This window comes from Ranitomeya imitator, chromosome 7 (genome assembly GCF_032444005.1).
Source record: "Ranitomeya imitator isolate aRanImi1 chromosome 7, aRanImi1.pri, whole genome shotgun sequence".
Taxonomy (NCBI): domain Eukaryota; kingdom Metazoa; phylum Chordata; class Amphibia; order Anura; family Dendrobatidae; genus Ranitomeya; species Ranitomeya imitator.
Window position 1 is genome coordinate 49,540,201 of NC_091288.1, and position 15,515 is coordinate 49,555,715.

Genomic DNA, 15,515 nt, shown 5'->3' on the forward strand with positions numbered 1-15,515 from the left:
ATTGGCCTCTGGGCTTGTGTGCCAGTCCTGAGCGTGCCATCTGTGCCAGCCCTGAGCGTGCCATCTCTCTCACAAATAGTGGGCCATAGAAAGCCTATTTATTTTTTTTTTTGGTTTTATAAATTCTCCCTGAAAAAAAGGGAGATTAATATTGGCCTCTGGGCTTGTGTGCCAGTCCTGAGCGTGCCATCTGTGCCAGCCCTGAGCGTGCCATCTCTCTCACAAATAGTGGGCCATAGAAAGCCTATTTAATTTTTTTTTTGTTTTATAAATTTTCCCTGAAAAAAGGGAGATTAATATTGGCCTCTGGGCTTGTGTGCCAGTTGTGAGCGTGCCATCTGTGCCAGTCCTGAGCGTGCCATCTCTCTCACAAATAGTGGGCCATAGAAAGCCTATTTAAATTTTTTTTTGGTTTTATAAATTCTCCCAGAAAAAAAGGGAGATTAATATTGGCCTCTGGGCTTCTGTGCCAGTCCTGAGCGTGCCATCTGTGCCAGTCCTGAGCGTCCCATCTCTCTCACAAATAGTGGGCCATAGAAAGCCTATTTTATTTTTTTTGGGGGTTTTATAATTTCTCCCTGAAAAAAAGGGAGATTAATATTGGCCTCTGGGCTTGTGTGCCAGTCCTGAGCGTGCCATCTGTGCCAGCCCTGAGCGTGCCATCTCTCTCACAAATAGTGGGCCATAGAAAGCCTATTTATTTTTTTTTTTTGTTTTATAAATTTTCCCTGAAAAAAGGGAGATTAATATTGGCCTCTGGGCTTGTGTGCCAGTTGTGAGCGTGCCATCTGTGCCAGTCCTGAGCGTGCCATCTCTCTCACAAATAGTGGGCCATAGAAAGCCTATTTAAATATTTTTTTGGTTTTATAAATTCTCCCAGAAAAAAAGGGAGATTAATATTGGCCTCTGGGCTTCTGTGCCAGTCCTGAGCGTGCCATCTGTGCCAGTCCTGAGCGTCCCATCTCTCTCACAAATAGTGGGCCATAGAAAGCCTATTTTATTTTTTTTTTGGGTTTTAGAAATTCTCCCTGGAAAAAAAAAGGGAGATTAATATTGCCCTTTGGGCTTGTGTGCCAGTACTAAGCGTTCCATCTCTCTCTCTCTCTCTCTCAGTCAGTGGGCCATAGAACGCCTATTTTTGGTTTTATTTGTTTTATAAATTCTCCCTGAAAAAATCATTTTATTTTATTTGGTTTCTAAATTCTTCCTGATAAAATCTTTTTTTTTTTATTATTATTTTTTCTAAAGTCTCCCTGAAAAAAAAAAAAAAAAACAGTGGGAGATTAATATTGGCCTTTCTGCTTGTGTGCCAGTCTTGACTCCTGGGTGTGCCATCTCTCTCTCTCTCTCTCTCTCTCTCTCTCTCTCTCTCTCCAATTGTGGTCCATAGAAAGCCTATATTTTTTTTCCTTGATTTGGGTTCTAAAATCTACCAGAGAAAATAACTACATCAATCATTGGTAGAAAAATATTGGCCTCTGGGTTTGTGTGCCACTCCTGACTCCTGTGTGCGTCATCTCTCAGTCAGTGGGCCATAGAACGCCTATTTTTGTTTTTATTTGTTTTATAAATTCTCCCTGAAAAAATCATTTTATTTTATTTGGTTTCTAAATTCTTCCTGATAAAATCATATTTTTTTTATTATTTTTTTTTCTAAAGTCTCCCTGAAAAAAAAAAAAAAAAACAGTGGGAGATTAATATTGGCCTTTCTGCTTGTGTGCCAGTCTTGACTCCTGGGTGCGTCATCTCTCAGTCAGTGGGCCATAGAACGCCTATTTTTGGTTTTATTTGTTTTCTAAATTCTCCCTGAAAAAATCATTTTATTTTATTTGGTTTCTAAATTCTTCCTGATAAAATCACATTTTTTTTATTTATTTTTTTTCTAAAGTCTCCCTGAAAAAAAAAAAAAAAAACAGTGGGAGATTAATATTGGCCTTTCTGCTTGTGTGCCAGTCTTGACTCCTGGGTGCGTCATCTCTCAGTCAGTGGGCCATAGAACGCCTATTTTTGGTTTTATTTGTTTTCTAAATTCTCCCTGAAAAAATCATTTTATTTTATTTGGTTTCTAAATTCTTCCTGATAAAATCACATTTTTTTTATTATTTTTTTTTCTAAAGTCTCCCTGAAAAAAAAAAAAAAAAACAGTGGGAGATTAATATTGGCCTTTCTGCTTGTGTGCCAGTCTTGACTCCTGGGTGCGTTATCTCTCAGTCAGTGGGCCATAGAACGCCTATTTTTGGTTTTATTTGTTTTATAAATTCTCCCTGAAAAAATCATTTTATTTTATTTGGTTTCTAAATTCTTCCTGATAAAATCATATTTTTTTTATTATTTTTTTTTCTAAAGTCTCCCTGAAAAAAAAAAAAAAAAAACAACCAAAAAAAACAGTGGGAGATTAATATTGGCCTTTCTGCTTGTGTGCCAGTCTTGACTCCTGGGTGTGCCATCTCTCTCTCTCTCTCTCTCTCTCTCTCTCTCTCTCTCCAATTGTGGTCCATAGAAAGCCTATATTTTTTTTCCTTGATTTGGGTTCTAAAATCTACCAGAGAAAATAACTACATCAATCATTGGTAGAAAAATATTGGCCTCTGGGTTTGTGTGCCACTCCTGACTCCTGTGTGCGTCATCTCTCAGTCAGTGGGCCATAGAACGCCTATTTTTGTTTTTATTTGTTTTATAAATTCTCCCTGAAAAAATCATTTTATTTTATTTGGTTTCTAAATTCTTCCTGATAAAATCATATTTTTTTTATTATTTTTTTTTCTAAAGTCTCCCTGAAAAAAAAAAAAAAAAAAAAAAAACAGTGGGAGATTAATATTGGCCTTTCTGCTTGTGTGCCAGTCTTGACTCCTGGGTGTGCCATCTCTCTCTCTCTCTCTCTCTCTCCAATTGTGGTCCATAGAAAGCCTACATTTTTTTTCCTTGATTTGGGTTCCAAAATCTACCAGAGAAAATAACTCCATCAATCATTGGTAGAAAAATATTGGCCTCTGGGCTTGTGTGCCACTCCTGATTCCTGTGTGCGTCATCTCTCACTCAGTGGCCCATAGAAAGCATATAGTTTGTTACATTTGTTTTCTAAATTCTCCCTGCAAAAATCTTTTTTTTTTTTTTGGGGGGGTTTCTAAAGTGTTCCTGAAAAAAATAAAAATAAAAAAAAAATAATAGTGTGACATTAATATTAACATTTGTGCTTCAGTGACAGTCCTGCGTGTGGGGCATCTCTCTAATTTGCAGCCACCAAAAAAAGAGTGTGTAACATTGGGCCTGATTTTCGCTGTGGTCTCACCAACCTGTAAAGGGGTAGCTAAATCATACTGAAGTTATAGCTCACCGTGTAAGTTGTGTGACTGCAACAAATAACGTTAGTTTGGTTACGTTTTTAAAACAATGAGGAAGTCTAGTGGAAGAGGTCGTGGCCGGGGGCGTTCATTGTCAGCTGGTAATGAGGGTAGTGGTAGTGGTGGAGCATCAGGTGGTCGTGGGGGAAAAAATATTGCACCTAAGTCTGGAGCTGTGGAGCCAGGTTCGTCGTCCGGCTACACAAGGCCTCGAACGCTCCCTTTTCTGGGATTAGGAAAACCGCTTTTAAAGCCGGAGCAGCAAGAGCAAGTTTTGGCTTATCTTGCTGACTCAGCCTCTAGCTCTTTTGCCTCATCTCGTGAAACTGGTAAAAGTAAAAGCAGCGCGTCGTTAGTGGATGTTCACGGTCAGGGACAAGTCACTTCCTTGTCCTCTTCAGCAAAAACAACAACAGAGAAGAATGCAGCAGGCGACACAACGGGTTACTCCATGGAGCTCTTTACACATACCGTCCCTGGCTTAGAAAGTGAAGCAGTTAACAGTCCATGCCCATTACAAATTGAATCTGACATGGAGTGCACTGACGCACAGCCACAGCCAGACTACTATGCTGGTCCTTTGACTCAGACCACAACATTGCCCTCGCAGGGTGCTGATCAAGAATCAGACCCTGATGAGACTATGTTGCCCCATCACGAACGCTATACCACCGAACGACACGGTGACACAGACGAAGTTGCGCAGGAGGTACAAGAAGAGTTATTAGATGACCCAGTTCTTGACCCCGATTGGCAGCCATTGGGGGAACAGGGTGCAGGCGGCAGCAGTTCTGAAGCAGAGGAGGAGGAGGGGCCGCAGCAGGCATCAACATCGCCACAGGTTCCATCTGCCGGGCCCGTATCTTGCCCAAAACGCGTGGCAAAGCCAAAACCTGGTGGAGGACAGCGTGGCCATCCGGTTAAAGCTCAGTCTGCAATGCCTGAAAAGGTATCCGATGCTAGAAAGAGTGCAGTCTGGCATTTTTTTAAACAACATCCAATTGATCAGCGCAAAGTCATCTGTCAAAAATGTTCTACTTCCTTAAGCAGAGGTCAGAATCTGAAAAGTCTCAATACTAGTTGCATGCATAGACATTTAACCACCATGCATTTGAAAGCTTGGACTAACTACCAAACGTCCCTTAAGGTTGTTGCACCCTCGGCCAATGAAGCTAGTCATCAACGCAACATCCCTTCCGGCAGTGTAGGACCACCATTTAGCGCACCACCTGCTGTATCTGTGCAGGTATCTTTGCCAGGCCAAAGCAGTCAGGGTCAGGGAATCACCAGTTTCGTAGTAGGAAACACTGCATCTAGGGCACCGGCGGCAACAATACCATCTCCCACCGTCTCTCAGTCTGCCATGTCCACCGGCACCCCCGCTAGTTCCACGATCTCCAGCTCTCCAGTCCAGCTCACCCTACATGAGACTATGGTTAGAAAAAGGAAATACTTAGCCTCGCATCCGCGTACACAGGGTTTGAACGCCCACATAGCTAGACTAATCTCGTTAGAGATGATGCCCTACCGGTTAGTTGAAAGCGAAGCTTTCAAAGACCTGATGGACTACGCTGTACCACGCTACGAGCTACCCAGTCGACACTTTTTTTCCAGAAAAGCCATCCCAGCCCTCCACCAGCATGTTAAAGAGCGCATCGTCCATGCACTCAGGCAATCTGTGAGCACAAAGGTGCACCTGACAACAGATGCATGGACCAGTAGGCATGGCCAGGGACGTTACGTGTCCATCACGGCACACTGGGTAAATGTGGTGGATTCAGGGTCCACAGGGGACAGCAAGTTTGGGACAGTTCTGCCTAGCCCACGGTCTAGTAAACAGTTGTCTGTAGCCGTTCGCACCCCCTCCTCCTCCTCCTCCTCGTCCTCCTGCAGAAGCAAGAGCTCGTCCACAGACCGCAGTCGCACAAACACTCCATCCGCACCTGCCACTGTTGCACACCAGGTCTCCCATTATGGGGCAGCTACTGGCATACGTCAGCAGGCTGTATTGGCTATGAAGTGTTTGGGCGACAATAGACACACCGCGGAAGTTCTGTCCGAGTTCTTGCAGCAAGAAACGCAGTCGTGGCTGGGCACTGTAGATCTTGAGGCAGGCAAGGTAGTGAGTGATAACGGAAGGAATTTCATGGCTGCCATCTCCCTTTCCCAACTGAAACACATTCCTTGCCTGGCTCACACCTTAAACCTGGTGGTGCAGTGCTTCCTGAAAAGTTATCCGGGGTTATCCGACCTGCTCCTCAAAGTGCGTGGACTTTGCGCACATATCCGCCGTTCGCCTGTACACTCCAGCCGTATGCAGACCTATCAGCGTTCTTTGAACCTTCCCCAGCATCGCCTAATCATAGACGTTGCAACAAGGTGGAACTCAACACTGCACATGCTTCAGAGACTGTGCGAACAGAGGCGGGCTGTTATGTTTTTGTGGGAGGATACACATACACGGGCAGGCAGTAGGATGGCAGACATGGAGTTGTCAGGTGTGCAGTGGTCGAAGATTCAAGACATGTGTCAAGTCCTTCAGTGTTTTGAGGAATGCACACGGCTGGTTAGTGCAGACAACGCCATAATAAGCATGAGCATCCCCCTAATGCGTCTGCTGATGCAAAGTTTGACGCACATAAAGGATCAGGCGTCTGCACCAGAGGAAGAGGAAAGCCTTGATGACAGTCAGCGATTGTCTGGTCAGGGCAGTGTACATGACGAGGTACCGGGCGAAGAGGAGGTGGAGGATGAGGAGGATGATGGGGATGAGTATATTTTTAATGAGGAAGCTTTCCCGGGGGCACGGGAAATTGGTGGCGTGGCAAGGCCGGGTTCTGGTTTTTTGAGGGACACAAGTGACGTAGATTTGCCTGCAACTGCCCCTCAACCAAGCACAACCGCAGATTTGACAACGGGAACTTTGGCCCACATGGCGGATTATGCCTTGCGTATCCTCAAAAGGGACACACGCATTACAAAAATGATGAACGATGACGATTACTGGTTGGCCTGCCTCCTTGATCCTCGCTATAAAGGCAAATTGCAAAATATTATGCCACATGAGAACTTGGAACTAATATTAGCAACAAAACAATCAACTCTTGTTGACCGTTTGCTTCTGGCATTCCCTGCACACAGCGCCCGTGATCGTTCTCACACGAGCTCCAGGGGCCAGCAGACCAGAGGTGTTAGAGGGGCAGAAATCAGAAGTGGCGTTGGCCAGAGGGGTTTTCTGACCAGGTTGTGGAGTGATTTTTCTATGACCGCAGACAGGACAGGTACTGCAGCATCAATTCAAAGTGACAGGAGACAACATTTGTCCAGTATGGTTACAAACTATTTTTCATCCCTTATCGACGTTCTCCCTCAACCGTCATTCCCATTTGATTACTGGGCATCCAAATTAGACACCTGGCCAGAATTGGCAGAATATGCATTGCAGGAGCTTGCTTGCCCGGCAGCTAGTGTCCTATCAGAAAGAGTATTCAGTGCTGCAGGTTCAATACTAACAGAAAAAAGGACTCGTCTGGCTACCCAAAATGTAGATGATCTAACCTTCATTAAAATGAACCACAACTGGATTTCAAAATCTTTTGCCCCACCCTGCCCGGCTGACACCTAGCTTTCCTATGAAAAGGTCTTGCCTGTGGACTATTCTGAATGACTTTTCCAATCTCGTAATTTTCTTCACCTGATTGTCCAGCATACGACATGTTTCCACCTCACGAAATGGCCAAACTCCCCACACGGGGCCGTGCTATCGCCACTTTGCGCTTGGACCCTTGAGAGTGCTGTTTGTCTGAAGAGGTGGGTGTGGCCGCTTTTGGTCGACGGCACTGCCACTGGGTCCCTCATAGTACAATAAAGTGTCTCTGGCGGTGGTGGTGCGCACCCAACGTCAGACACACCGTTGTAATATGAGGGGCCCTGTGCCTGTAACGCCGGCCACAAGACAGTTCCCCCCCCCAGCTCAAACAGTGCTCTACCACTAGCAAAATTATCTCTCACAGCTTCACCAATGTGTAGTCTAGGCGCTGACATCCTTCAATGCCTGGCACTGACAATACCATTGTTTTGACATTTTTGTTATGTTAGGCCTTCGAAGCCTGTCTGCGGTCCCTTCTTTCTACAACTACTACACTGACCAGGCCACTGCTGGCCGTGTTACCCTGGAACCAATTTAAAAGTGCCTACAGTCAGCCCAATTTTGTTATGTTAGGCCTTCGAAGACTGTCTGCCGTCACTCCTTCCACTAGACTTCCACTGACCATACACTGCTGCCCATGTACCCCTGGAACCAATTTAAAGTGCCTACAGCCAGCCCAATTTTGTTATGTTAGGCCTTCGAAGCCTGTCTGCGGTCACTCCTTCCACTAGACTTCCACTGACCAGACCACTGCTGCCCGTGTACCCCTGGAACCAATTTAAAAGTGCCTACAGCCAGCCCAAGTTTGTTATGTTAGGCCTTGGAAGCCTGTCTGCGGTCACTCCTTCCACTAGACTTCCACTGACCAGACCACTGCTGCCCGTGTACCCCTGGAACCAATTTAAAAGTGCCTACAGCCAGCCCAAGTTTGTTATGTTAGGCCTTGGAAGCCTGTCTGCGGTCACTCCTTCCACTAGACTTCCACTGACCAGACCACTGCTGCCCGTGTACCCCTGGAACCAATTTAAAAGTGCCTACAGCCAGCCCAAGTTTGTTATGTTAGGCCTTGGAAGCCTGTCTGCGGTCACTCCTTCCACTAGACTTCCACTGACCAGACCACTGCTGCCCGTGTACCCCTGGAACCAATTTAAAAGTGCCTACAGCCAGCCCAAGTTTGTTATGTTAGGCCTTCGAAGCCTGTCTGCGGTCCATTCTTTCAACTACTACTACACTGACCAGGTCACTGCTGCCCGTGTACCCCTGGAACCAATTTAAAATTGCCTACAGCCATGTGTTATTATTTTAGGCCTTCGATGCCTGTCTGCGGTCACTCCTTCCACTAGGCCTCCACTGACCACACCACTGCTGCCCGTGTACCCCTGGAACCAATTTAAAATTGCCTACAGCCAGCCCAATTTTTTTATTTTAGGCCTTCGATGCCTGTCTGCGGTCCATTCTTTCAACTACAACTACACTGACCAGGTCACTGCTGCCCGTGTACCCCTGGAACCAATTTAAAAGTGCCTACAGCCAGCCCAAGTTTGTTATGTTAGGCCTTGGAAGCCTGTCTGCGGTCACTCCTTCCACTAGACTTCCACTGACCAGACCACTGCTGCCCGTGTACCCCTGGAACCAATTTAAAATTGCCTACAGCCAGCCCAATTTTTTTATTTTAGGCCTTCGATGCCTGTCTGCGGTCCATTCTTTCAACTACTACTACACTGACCAGGTCACTGCTGCCCGTGTACCCCTGGAACCAATTTAAAATTGCCTACAGCCATGTGTTATTATTTTAGGCCTTCGATGCCTGTCTGCGGTCACTCCTTCCACTAGGCCTCCACTGACCACACCACTGCTGCCCGTGTACCCCTGGAACCAATTTAAAATTGCCTACAGCCAGCCCAATTTTTTTATTTTAGGCCTTCGATGCCTGTCTGCGGTCCATTCTTTCAACTACAACTACACTGACCAGGTCACTGCTGCCCGTGTACCCCTGGAACCAATTTAAAAGTGCCTACAGCCAGCCCAAGTTTGTTATGTTAGGCCTTGGAAGCCTGTCTGCGGTCACTCCTTCCACTAGACTTCCACTGACCAGACCACTGCTGCCCGTGTACCCCTGGAACCAATTTAAAATTGCCTACAGCCAGCCCAATTTTTTTATTTTAGGCCTTCGATGCCTGTCTGCGGTCCATTCTTTCAACTACTACTACACTGACCAGGTCACTGCTGCCCGTGTACCCCTGGAACCAATTTAAAATTGCCTACAGCCAGCCCAATTTTTTTATTTTAGGCCTTCGATGCCTGTCTGCGGTCCATTCTTTCAACTACTACTACACTGACCAGGTCACTGCTGCCCGTCTACCCCTGGAACCAATTTAAAATTGCCTACAGCCATGTGTTATTATTTTAGGCCTTCGATGCCTGTCTGCGGTCACTCCTTCCACTAGGCCTCCACTGACCACACCACTGCTGTCCGTGTACCCCTGGAACCAATTTAAAATTGCCTACAGCCATGTGTTATTATTTTAGGCCTTCGATGCCTGTCTGCGGTCACTCCTTCCACTAGGCCTCCACTGACCACACCACTGCTGTCCGTGTACCCCTGGAACCAATTTAAAATTGCCTACAGCCAGCCCAATTTTTTTATTTTAGGCCTTCGATGCCTGTCTGCGGTCCATTCTTTCAACTACTACTACACTGACCAGGTCACTGCTGCCCGTGTACCCCTGGAACCAATTTAAAATTGCCTACAGCCATGTGTTATTATTTTAGGCCTTCGATGCCTGTCTGCGGTCACTCCTTCCACTAGGCCTCCACTGACCACACCACTGCTGTCCGTGTACCCCTGGAACCAATTTAAAATTGCCTACAGCCATGTGTTTTTATTTTAGGCCTTCGATGCCTGTCTGCGGTCCATTCTTTCAACTACTACTACACTGACCAGGGCACTGCTGGCCGTGTACCCCTGGAACCAACATCAGAAAATATAAAAATAAGTATTTTGCTTATAAAAAAGAAAATACTGGTGAGATATCAAATGCAGACATTTTAACATTAAAAACAAACACACAACTAAAATCTGGTACAGTACTAAAAATGGCCACCAGCTACAATTACTTTCTCCTGCAAGTAGTTAACTGAAAGTTTTTTTAAATTGAAAACACACATATGGCATCCACCGAGTGTTGTCCTGTCGCGTCTTCTTTATATTATTGCCGAGAAGATGCAAAATAATGAAAATAATAAAATCATTAATTACCAAAATAATAGAGAAAGTCAACACCACATTGCAAATAAACATTCATTCCAAATAAAGAAGCAGGGCGCGTCCGAGGGTGAGTATATACCTAATAAGAATCTAATCACCCTCGGACGCGCAATGCTTATTTCCAACAGCCTTCCTTCCTAAGAATCATCCCTTCCGTGGTGTAGAGAGACGTTGTGTTACACTCCAAGGTGTTCCCCAGGTTGCCTTTCCTGAGCTTCGATCTACCGGCTCTCGTTTAGTAGTTGTTGGAAACTACGCTGCATTAGGCCTTCAAATTGGGTATGGGGTGTAGAGAGATGGTGTGTTCCACTCCAAGGTGTTCCCCAGGTTGCCTTTCCTGAGCTTCGATCTTCCGGCTCTCGTTTAGTAGTTCTTGGAAACTACACTGCATTAGGCCTTCAAATTGGGTATGGGGTGTAGAGAGAGGGTGTGTTACACTCCAAGGTGTTCCCCAGGTTGCCTTTCCTGAGCTTCGATATTCCGGCTCTCGTTTAGTAGTTGTCGGAAACTACGCTGCATTAGGCCTACAAATTGGGTATGGGGTGTAGAGAGAGGGTGTGTTACACTCCAAGGTGTTCCCCAGGTTGCCTTTCCTGAGCTTCGATCTTCATGCTCTCGTTTAGTAGTTGTCGGAAACTACGCTGCATTAGGCCTACAAATTGGGTATGGGGTGTAGAGAGAGGGTTTGTTACACTCCAAGGTGTTCCCCAGGTTGCCTTTCCTGAGCTTCGATCTTCTGGCTCTCGTTTAGTAGTTGTTGGAAACTACGCTGCATTAGGCCTTCAAATTGGGTATGGGGTGTAGCGAGAGGGTGTGTTACACTCCAAGGTGTTCCCCAGGTTGCCTTTCCTGAGCTTCGATCTTCCGGCTCTCGTTTAGTAGTTCTTGGAAACTACACTGCATTAGACCTTCAAATTGGGTATGGGGTGTAGAGAGAGGGTGTGTTACACTCTAAGGTGTTCCCCAGGTTTCCTTGCCATTGCTTCGGTCTTCCGACTCTCGTTTAGTAGTTGTAGAAAAGTACACTGCATTAGGCCATACAAAATGGGTATGGGGTGGAGAGAGATGGTGTGTTACACTCCAAGGTGTTCCCCAGGTTGCCTTTCCTGAGCTTCTATCTTCAGGCTCTCATTAAATTGTGGTTAAATGGAACAACTGCATTTGGCGTACTAGTTGGTTTGGGGCCTACTATCGGTGTCTGCCACTCCTTGCTGTTCTCCTCCACTGAACAAAGCTGTGCCGCCTGTTTACTACGGTTGCCAATTTTGAACTGCATTTCGACTACTTACTGATTTGGCCCTACTCTCTGTGTCAGCCTCTCATTCCAGTTGTCCTCCACTGCAATGCCCCCTGGTTATTCCTGTGTTACCAATTTTGAACTGCATTTAGCCCACTTTCTTCTTTGGGCCTATATCTGTGTTTCCACTTCATCGTGCCCATTGCCCAGCCAGTGATAGATGAGTCTGCTGGTACATTGACCCATAACGCAACATTCCCCGTGCACGCTACACAACAACATTGTGACCCTGCTGAAAGTCAGGTTGCTCTTCCCGCATACCATACCACCTTACACGGGGACAAAGAGGAAGGTGCAGATGAAAGTGCAGGTTCCTTCATCAGGTGGGGGGAGGAATACTAGTTGGCGACGTCACTGGCACAGGGCCTCTCATAGTACGCAAAAGTGTTGCTGCCGGTGGGAGGCGCCCCCGCCGTGCAAACACACCGCTGTACTTTGAGGGGCCCTGTGCCAGTGCCAATGCCAACGAGTGGGCCCCCCCTGCTTGCTCAGGTTCACAGCACTTGCAAAGTTGAAATACTTACCTCTCCCTGCTCCACTGCCGTGACGTGGTCCAGATTTCCTGGGCCCACTAATTACTTGAACCAGCCCTACCCCCCACAACTTTAGCCAAATGACCCCCAATTTCAAATGCCTTCCAATTATTATAAGGTAAATTACGCTTGACAAGCTTCATTAAGAAGAATGGATGGTTTTGACATTAAAATGGGCACTCTAGGTGTTTTCCTGGCCCCCACTCACTGCCGACTATGCTGCCCCATTGACTTGCATTGGGTTTCGTGTTTCGGTCGATCCCGACTTTACGTCATAATCGGCCGATTTCACTCGACCCGACTTTGGACATAGTCGGGTTTCGCAAAACCCGGCTCGACTCTAAAAAGGTCAAGGTCGCTCAACTCTAGTCACGACCCATCAACAGAGCAGCCTAGAAGGAGAAGAACTGCACTGTTAAATTGGAGCAGCTGAATCGCCGACAGGAGCTGTACATGACTGATCTGAGCCTGCGTCAGATAGAATAGGCAGGTAGTTACCTCTGTTAGCAACTACCAGTATGTTAGTTTTTAGGACCATAGTAAAGAACAAAATAGTTGGGGTCAACCCCTTTAAAGCAGATCTGTCAACAGTTTTCCCAATACGACCTTCTTGAAGTATTAAACCTGAAGAGGCTAGTGAACTTATCTTGATAATCTATGTCAGAATGGCTGAATAATTTTTTTTATGATCGTTTAACTCAATCTCTATATCTGATTGACAGCGGCTCAGTGTCTTTGCTGCTGCTGAGATCTCACACTGCTCAGTACAAGCTGCAGTTGTCAGACAGGCTGGGTGGATGGAGACGGGATACAGTCTCTCAATCTTTAGCTGGACATTCTGATGAGGATTTTCACCAGTTTCATTGGGTGTAAGTTTGCTTTATGTAATTTGGTGACAGATCTGTTAGAAGTAGTCACAGATGGTAACTTTTTAATAACCTTACTGCCCCAATTTCAAGGAACTGGAGCAGGTCATATGAGTTTTGTGACAACTCCAGTGAGATCTTGTATTCCGATCATGGGGAGTGACTAGCAGCAGACAATTATGACACCGGGTGAAACAGATTTCTCCAAGTGGTAATGACTTTCCTTGTGTAGGAGTCAAAACCTTCATAAGGAGACTTATACTATCACTGACATTACCGACACGGGCCATTTTAAACCCCTAAAAGCATTTAGAAGGCTGGGAGAGGGTGGGGGCTCTCTCTCCCTTCAACCGGGTGCCCCTGTGACATCATCGTGAAGACCCAATCATTGCTATGGCAACCCGAGGTCAGCCAGCTAGGCAAGCCTATTAGACCAGGTCCAGAACATGGTCTAAGAGCCATTTGTCAGGCTGGTACATTGCAACGCATTATACCTGCAATCAGACTAATAAAAGCTAAAGTCATATACAGGAACAAAGTAAAAAAAAGTTTAAAAAATGTAAAACAATTTTTACAAAAATCATAAAAATAAAAAATAAACTAATAAATAGGTATATTTAGGTAAAAAAAAAATAAACAAAAAAAAAATACTCATAATTGGTATTGCAACATCAGGAACGACCTGACCTAGAAAACTGTAACACTATTTAACTCCTTCAGGACCTAGTCAACAACAAGTTTCAAGTTTAAGAATCTAAACTTCATTATCTACCATGTTTTGCATTTCTCTGCCGCAGATAAGATTGTTTGCTTCCTTTGAGAAAAAGTACATAGAACTTCAGGAAGTCTCAGGATGGATGCGGGGAAAGAAACTCAGGCTGGGAGATGTGAAGCGCATGATTTTAAATTCACAAGTAATGTAATATTTTCAGCAGTTTGTATAAAAATGTGGAGGAGGAAAATGATCAAAGCATAAAAGTGTGATGGTTAGATTATTCCGGCTTCCAATAAAATAATATTGTGACACTGGTACATTGAGATTTATTATTATTGGAAATGACACATTGTCCTTATGCAGATTTGTTTCTCACATTTCATGCCTGGTAATAAGAGTTTAATAAAAAAAATATAAAAAGCCAAAGTCTAGAAGTCGACCCGCTAACATTTTATAGAGTGAATTACTGCAATGAATGCTGGTATCATGATACTATTATCTGCCTATATTTATCGTATATACGTTGATTTTTAGGGTTAGTGCTGTTTTATGTACATGCCTTGGAGTGCAAATTATTTGCCAATATCCCAGTGTTCAGATAAAGCACAGCAAGAAATGTAGTGCCGCCTTTGCTTAACACTGACTCTATCTTCTGCCAACATAAACTCTATACTGGGGGTCTGCCCCCTTCAGAAAGTGACGGTTTTCTAGTGAGATTTTAAGGTTGACTCATTATACACAATGTCTGACATGACTTAAGGATAATAATAGCTATTTTCACCCTACTCTGCTCCAGCTCTGCATCTCCGAAGCTACTCTGGTCTTTGTTGACAGACTGTAGTAGTGACATTGGATCGCCCCCCCAAGGGCAGTGGGGTACTCGGTACCGGGTCCTTCGGTTCACAGGGGGATGTCATGGTGGCTGACCCGGCCCGTGGCCCTGGGACGTCCGTGTAAAAGGGAAAGGTCTTTAAGAGGGAATGTTCGTGACGCCACCTGTGGTATTCGGTCAGGGTGACCGACGCTGCTTTAAGGGTCCTCTGGGGTGATTTCATGGCAGCTAGATGATATACCTTCCCACAGGTGAAGTGTATCCCCAGGGCTTCCCGGTGTGTAGATGGTGAATGATGAATGGCACAGTGAAGAACGAGGACACAAGGTTGCAGTCTCTTTACCTTTACTGAAGAATTCAGCATCCACAGTCCAGGGCTCCGGATCACAGGGCAGGCAGTGTCCGGCCGGTTTGGAGTCAAGTCCAGAGTTCCCTTATCCAGGTGGAAATCAGTGGCCTTCCTTTGTGCTGCAGTGGTGTAGTCCCTTATTGCCTATGGCTTCACATAAGGGTCTCACAAATGCAATGTTTTGCGCTCTGTGTCCCCCATGTAGGATAGGACAAAACCCGTATGACTGGTGACTTGAGCCTGTTTATAGGGTCTCTTAGATAACCCGGCTCTGTAGTTGTCACCGTACCTCCTGGGTGTAAGTGCGGGCAGGTAATTTGCAATTAGCTGTCCTGCCGGTCTCTGAAATAAGGCGTAGAGGTCCTTTCTCCCTCGGTGTTCCGGCTACCGGGATGTTGCGCCTCAGAAGCAGACAGCTTGAGCAGGGCTGGTCCCCTTCTGGTATTCTCTCATTTGCTGCGACTCCCTTCACGCTCGCTGCAATACAGTTCTGCCTTTCAGTGTCTCTCCAGGAGCTGTAGCTCTGTGGCATGCACAGCTCCTTTAACCTTCCATCCTCCTCAGACTCTGGTCTGGAACTAACTAACTTTCCCTACAGACTACCAGTTATATGTATATATATATATATATATATATATATATATAGGGAGTGAGCTCCCCCTGGT

The 15,515-nt window shown here is 45.6% G+C and overlaps 1 protein-coding gene across 1 annotated transcript in view; it reads right to left on the minus strand.

The window, feature by feature from the left end:
* The window catches only part of PDE11A (phosphodiesterase 11A), a 572,166-nt gene that overhangs the window by 425,682 nt on the left and 130,969 nt on the right, over positions 1 to 15,515 (minus strand). The gene's annotated exons all lie outside the window — the stretch shown is intronic.